Raw genomic sequence first — 7,774 nt, forward strand, 5'->3', positions numbered from 1 at the left:
CTGAATCATAGAGTCTGTGTGGTAGTTGATAACCATCAAGCTGATCACTAGGGTACAATAGTTGAGGCTATAGATACATTGCTTTGTATTTCTTCTTTAGTTTTGTTTGACTCGGGTGCTTCTGATTCTTTCATATCACCATCTCTTGTTCAACGAATGTGGGCTAGTGGCAGTGTGTCATGTTGATAGGTGGCAAGTCGAGTTAGCCACAGGTTCCAACATGGTTTTTGACTCACTAGTTAGGAGCTTTGTTTTAAATTTAGGAACCTTCACCACCATAGTGGATCCACACATTCTACCTCTGGGATCGTATGACATTGTGTTGGGTATGGATTGGTTAGTTGCCCATCAAACAAATATCAATTGTCATCGTATACAAGGTCCACAATGAGCATCATGTGCTTCAATAAATATTTCATTTCCTTTTTCTCTCAATACTTCACTTGTCTTCTCTTCTTTCCTCCTCCTTTTCTCTTTTCCTTCATCTTCTAGTATTTCACTCTTTCTTTTTTCTACCATTGTCATTGTTACAAAAATTGTATGAAATAATTGTTTTAGAATTTTCAACCCCCTCTAAATAAATAGGGATTTGTGGGGTTGATTAATGCAAGTTAATTGTTGATATAAAAAATATATTAAATCATTAGAGATTTTTATTGTAAGATAAAATATTAATTTATATATTTTAAAAGAGAAAATATAATTTTTTAAAAGTTTTTGTAAGTTTTTTTAATTCTTTTATTTTAATTAATTATATTTTTTATAACATAAAATATGTCTTTAGGTATTCAATTTTGAGTTTTTTATTATATATATACTTTTTAGAAAAATAAAAGTATAAAAAAGGTTTTACTAATTATTAATTTTTTTTAAATGAGAATTTTTTTAATAAAAGAAAATCTATTCATCTTTATCACAAGGTACATACAATAAATTTAATTTAGAATATTTAAAAAAAAATATTAACTTTATTTTAATTTTAAGATATATATATATATAAACTATTAGCTTTTAAAATTTTTTCTAATTCTTTTGGAGGTATCATGTGCTTTTACTTTTTTATTTTAAACGTCGTGTTATATATATACATAGAAAATTAAAGTCTTACAAATAACATTTGAATAATTAAAAAAATTAGTATATAAAAATTATTTTTATTAAATAAAACCTATTCAACTTTATTACATGGTTATTATTATTATTTCTTCTACTTACAATTTTATTAGATTATTATTATTATTAGTCCTCCATTATGTGCCAATTTTTATTATATGACTTGTCAACCAATACAACAAAGTATTAAATTTCACTACCCAAAAATATTTTAGATAATTATTACTTCTAATTTTTTATACTTCTAAATTCTAAAATTTCTTCTTTATTTTTTAATTTATCCTTTTGGGCCCATTCCTCTTAATTTATTTTTTTAATTTAAGTTGAAAAATCATTTTTGTAGAGAAAAATTATAAAATTATAAAATTGTGAATTAAAGACTTCAAATCTTCATTTGATATTACTTAACCTCCATAAGGGTCTATTTAGTGGGAATTCTGAATAAGAATATAATAGGAATATATGTATTCCATTTTTTGTCCAAAAAAAAGCATTTGCAATTCCACCTAAATAGATGGAATTGGAATACCTACTTGAGCACACAATAAAGATGGATGGCTCTTTATTTTTTATTTTTAAAATATGTTCTTTATTTTCATTCACAATATTATTTTTCTCAAGGAATCTACAATGCCGACCATAATGAAAAATTGTGGAAATAGAGTGAAGAACAATAATCTACTTCAAGCTTGTGGGGTTAATAGCTTCATTTCAATTACCATAATGGTTATCATGGCCACACTATGGATTAGCATACAAATCCCCATCCTGTGTAATATTGTTATGCTTCTTGGGTTCACTATGTGTCTTTTCACTACTTAGACAAATAACTTATTGTAAATAATCAAAGAAATCACCTTCTTGGTGGTTGAGGGTCTAGACACCTAAAAATCCTTTAGAAAATAAAGTATTTTTATTTTCTGAAAAAGCTCTGATGACATCATCATTTATTAATTAATTAATTTATTTATTTATTTATTTATTTTTGTGCCATTAAATCCTTTATCTTAATTTAAAATATTTAATTAAGGAATCCCTCCCAAAAATGTTTAAATCTTATTTAAAAATTATTTCCTTATTTATTAATTATTTAATTAATAAATTGACCCAAAATCTCCAAAAAAAATAATTTATTTATTTCTTGCCCAAAACTTGGTCAATTTCTTTAAGACCACTAACCTCTTCCAAAATCTTCTAATCCTTCTTTAATTTCGATTAAAGGCTAATCCCATCATTTCTTACCCCTAATCCCAACTCAAAATATTTAATTAAGATTAAATATTAATCCTCATGTTTATTAAAAATATTTTAATAAATATCTCCTCAACCCAAACCCTTGAAATAAATAGAACTTTATTTATTCCCTAAAAACCTTATTTATCCTCATCCTAGGAAGTTCTAGACTCTTCTAGAAAGTCTTCATCCGCATCCAAAGCCTAGACTCTTCTAGAAGATGTCAATCCTAATCCTAATCCCCTCCTAACCTTGTCACATTCCCTAAACATGGGTTATGACTTGCTAACCCCAGCCAAAGTTAACAAATATCTCCTCCTTCACCCACCCTCATTAAATGCCATCCACTTGCCCATCTCTAACATCCCTAATGTAATCCTAAGCTATCTCTAATCCTACCCTTAATCATTTGCACAATCCTAAACAAGCTTAAGACTTTCCTAAGCCAAGCCAAAGTCTATCCTCTAAAAATATCCCAACCATAAAACTTTATGAAGCCCACAAAGCCATAAATGACTCTTACAAGCCCATTCATTGCTCTTAGAAGCCATTATGGGGGTCTTTATGAGCTTTGAGCCTCCTTTGTTGACCCCTCAACCCCTCTTGCTCTAACCAATGACCCTGTGACATGTGTCACTCCTTGATTGGCCGTAAGGAAGCACAATCCATGTGCTCTCCTCTCATTCAATCTAAACCTTCCATAAGCTTTCTCCCATCCTTGCATCCTAGCCCTTGATCCCTCAAGCCCTTTGCCTATTTAAGGAATCCTCTCCCAAGCCATTTTAACACAATCTAGAAATTAAAGCCATAATTCCATTTTGAGAAGCCATTTTTACATCAAATCCATTCACCAAAATCTATCAAAAATCCTCCATTGAAGCCCATTTGAGCATTTGAGGATACATACATAATCAAGCCATCTTAGTTATTAGACACACCTCTACATCAAGTGATCATCCTCATTGAGAGAGCCTATCCATGGCTCATGTTCTCATTTGAGGACTTCACTTTGTCTCTCATGAAATTATGTTAAATTAGTATACAAATGCTTTTGATTGTTTTAATTTAGTGTTTCTAACATAATAAAGTAGCACATACATTTTGGCACGCCCGGTGGGACGTGGAGGGCCTCTGGGCGTGCGAGTTTACTTTTTGTTGACCCTAAATCTTCTTGGTGTATTCATTCTTCGATCACTTCTCTTTTGTTGGAACATTTCAAATTAGAATTGAACGTTTGCATCTTAAATCACGTGTGTTTTCAAAAGGTCTAGATCAGAAAACTTAAAGCGTCAGTTCGAAAAGAACTCTATCTTTTAGCCCAAGATCATCCAAGTCTTCTCTCCCATTATCATCTTTTGAGGCCATCTTGGGTGCATAAGATTAGGATCCAAAATCTTGTCTTAGCTTTTAGGAGGCTTGCTTGGGGATTTCATCACCCCTTGGGATGACCTCAACTCCAACGTTCTGATGGAGTATAAAGATCAGGAGGTGAATCCAAAGACACCTCTCTTGGGATCAAAATTTTGTCACTCGGGCTAAGCCTCAAGGAACTTTATACCCTTGAGAAGTGAAAGAGGAGAAGTGGGTTACCACTCCTCTCGACTGTGTGACATTGTTTTAGTTTCATCTATGGATTTGGGCCTCACGTACCTTGAGTATATCGAGGACTCCCTAGCTAAACCAATTGTCAGCCTTGTAGACAACCATCTAGGATGTTAATGTGTTTTAAGTGATTGATTGAAACATTTTTAGAATATACACACTCCTTGGCGCACGTATCACATTCTAAGAATAAAAAACTTCTATCTGGTTGTTCCTATCTATTGCTTGATCTTTTACTTGTTGAATGAATGTTTGCCAAACTTGGTCAATCCCAGCTTAGGGCACACTTAGCGTAGTCACTACCTGTTTCAAAAGTTGAAAACATTGAAGCAAAAAAAACAAGATCTCTTAAAGCCAAGCAGATTCAGGAATTTATGTCAAAAAAAACCAAACCCAAACAAAAGTTTCACAAAGCCAAACTCAAGCCCTCTCAGGCATACCAAGAAATTTTAGCCAAGAGAAAAGAAGTAACACCAAGCCCTTGAATTTCCAAACTCCACAAAGCAGAAGACAAAGGGACCGACAAAACCTGTTAGGATGCCTGGTTAGATCGCACTATCAAATTTAGCAAGCATTCAGGAGTTAACCCTGCTTATGTCTTACCAACTAGGCATGATTTCTATGATTAGACCCCCTTGTTTTTCCACATCTTCTTGCATAAGTTTCACTTTGTAGTCATCTTTGTAGGAAAGCCAACCATTCTAGGTTATCCCTTTAAATCATTTTAGTTCATCCATCTCATCTAGGTCTTTGCCTTAGAATCAAACCAATCCCCTCAAACCTAGCTAGCATCCCAAAAAGCCTAATTTTCACATCCAAGCCTTCAAAATTGTTGTCACCTTGCCAAATGTTTTCAATTCCTACCATCTTGCGAATCCACCAGCCTCATTGAGGTTATCCCTCTGACAGAGCTTTGTCTAGGGTAATCTAGCTTTGTCACTTGTTATCCCTCATCACCTTGAGCCAAAGGTTGGGATCTACAAGTGGTCAATCTCGTGTTTTTCCTAAAGGATCATCAGTCTATCCTTAAAGTTGACACAATCACCACCAAGCTTGCACATAGGAAAGCATACCTTTCATGCTTTGGCAACATATCTTTGAAGTTAGAATCCCCAACCCAATCCTCCTTAGGTTTTTCATATAGCTTTGCCTCAACCTAGGAAATCATTTGCATAGAAAAGCCTTCCCCCTTTGCATCCATCAACATTGTTGCATCTCATCCCTAGGAACATTTTCATGCCACCCTTCACTCGCTTAGCCAAGAAGAAGAAAAAAATAATGGAACCCTATCATTTGGATCAAACATCATCATTCCCCTTGAGCACTCAACCATCCTTTAGCCCAAAGAACACTATACCATCACCTACTAACATTGAAGCTTTCATGTACCAACTAGGAAATGCAGGATTGGTGAATTCCATTATAGACAAGAACAAAGAAATAATCATGGCTAACTTTTGATGGGACAATATAGGAGCCTTCAACTTTGGAAGACCTCCTCCCTTATCATATCCATCTCACCCATTGTTTGGACAACTACCACTCCCAATAGGTTCTTATGATTCAAATTATCCTCAATATGTGCCAAAAGAAGAGCCTCAAGCCACTCCTTATGATCCAATAGACCCAAACATACCAACCTCCACTCAAGTTGAAATCTCCCTTTTACAAGCCAATATAGCCACCACCACTCCACCATTGGTCCATACCACTCCATCCCAAACCCCCTTCACCCAAAACACCTCATCATTCACTCCCTTCACTATTGTTGCTTCTACTCTCCAACCAAGCCTTCCAAATCCACCCAGCTCCCAAATCAGTGTTAGCATCTTTGGCCAACCTCAACAATATACAACAGGGATGCCACCCATGGGGCCAAGTAATCAACCTTTCATCACCCCCAGCTTGTTTACCTCATCTTAGAGCACAATTCCATCATTTCCAAGCTCAGTGCCATCATCCAAAAATCTATAAGCTACTGCCCTCACTCCACAAAGCTATCAAATGCCACAAGATACTACCAGTGTTCTACCAAGCTCTCAAGTGACCCAAGCTCCTGCCACCACTCTAACAAGATTTCAAATCCAGCTACCAAGCTATCAAACCCCATCAATTCCATTTCCAAGCTTTCAATTCCCACCACCTCCACCACCAACTAATCCATTACCTCCTCTTACTAACTATTTTTCTATGCCACTTCTAGGAGGAAATCCATCACCACCAACCACCAATTACTTGGCCTCTTTTGCCATGCAGATACCTTCCCAAATGGGGGCACAACCCACATATATTGGTCAAACTCCTCAAATCCAAAGTCAAGTTCCACAAGCTCCCTGATCCTTTCCCCAAGCTTCACAACCATCTTATACCTTACCTCCACAAAGCAATCCATTTATCCTATAGCTAGCTTATGTACCTCAATCCCAACCTCAAATCCAATATCAATAGAAAGCCTCATAACACATGTAGCAATATGTGCCACCTCCACCACAACAACCCATCATCCACCATTCAGTTGCCCAAGCCATGTACAATCCCTACCAGCCCATACCTCAAAGCCATCCATATTTCATTGCCCCATCTAGCAGATACCTACCTCATGGCACTCCTACATTGGGGGCACCCCGGCCATCACCCATTAATTCAGAATGGGAAGCCATGAAGACAAATTTGAAGAACATCTAGGAGGGAAATGACCCAAAAACCTTCAAGTTTGAGAATGTGTGTCCTTACCCATTTGACAGAGCCATTACCATGACACCATTTCCTGAACACTTTGAGATACCCAAGTTTGACAAATTTAGAGGAAAAGGAGACCCTGTCACACATATCAAGGAATTTTACATGCACTACCAAGAGGTGGCATACAGTGACGTCTTCCTTTTGTGCCTCTTCCCCAAAATTTTGGCCAGACTAGCTCTTGAATGGTTTTATAGAATCCCATATGGCACAATCAAAACCTTTGCTAAATTGTCTGAGTCATTTGTAGCCCAATATGCCCATCTTGTTGAGATAGAATTATCAGTGGTTGATCTTTTCCACACCAAGCAAAAAGGTGGAGAAAGTCTTGGTGAATATTGGCGAAGATGGAAAACCCTTACCACCCACATATCTTGCACCCTGCCAGAGCGCCATTTGGTGAAAATTTTTCTTGATAATGCCCATCCCAGCTTAGCTCACCACATGACCATGACCTATTTGTAGACCTACAAATATATCAAAAAAAAAGGAATGATCCTTGAGAAAGTACTCATTAATGATGGTGTGGTCAAGATTTACAAGGAAGCCAACCAAAATCAAACACATTCAAATGACAAGTCTAGGTATTGGAACAAAAACAAGCACGTTGCAACAGATGGGGTTACTGATACAAGACATGTGAATATTGTTGGTCCTTCCCAAAATCAATCCAACCCACCGTATCAATCAAATAATCAACAAGCTATCAACTACCAACAACAGAATCACTAAAGCTATCAAAGCCACAATCCAAGACCCAACTTTCAAGGGTCTAGCAATCAAGCTAATTTCATCAATGTAGCTATAGGACCAAAGCCTAAGATCCAACCTACACCTAGAAACTATACACCCCTTGGTGAGCCATTGGATGTCATTTTTGAGAAATTGATTAAGGAAAACCTGATCAAATTTCCTCCTACCCAGCAAATTGACCTAAGCTAATCCAAAGCTGCATGGTACAAAGACAATAAGTACTACAAATTTCATAGGGTAAAAGGTCACACCACCCTTGGATGCATGAAACTGAAAGATTATGTGTAGGACCTCATTGATCAGAAAGAAATCATTGTTGGTGCCCAAACCTCTC

The sequence above is a fragment of the Cupressus sempervirens genome, chromosome 8 (genome assembly GCF_028749045.1).
Source record: "Cupressus sempervirens isolate cs-2001-9-10 chromosome 8, ASM2874904v1, whole genome shotgun sequence".
Classification (NCBI taxonomy): domain Eukaryota; kingdom Viridiplantae; phylum Streptophyta; class Pinopsida; order Cupressales; family Cupressaceae; genus Cupressus; species Cupressus sempervirens.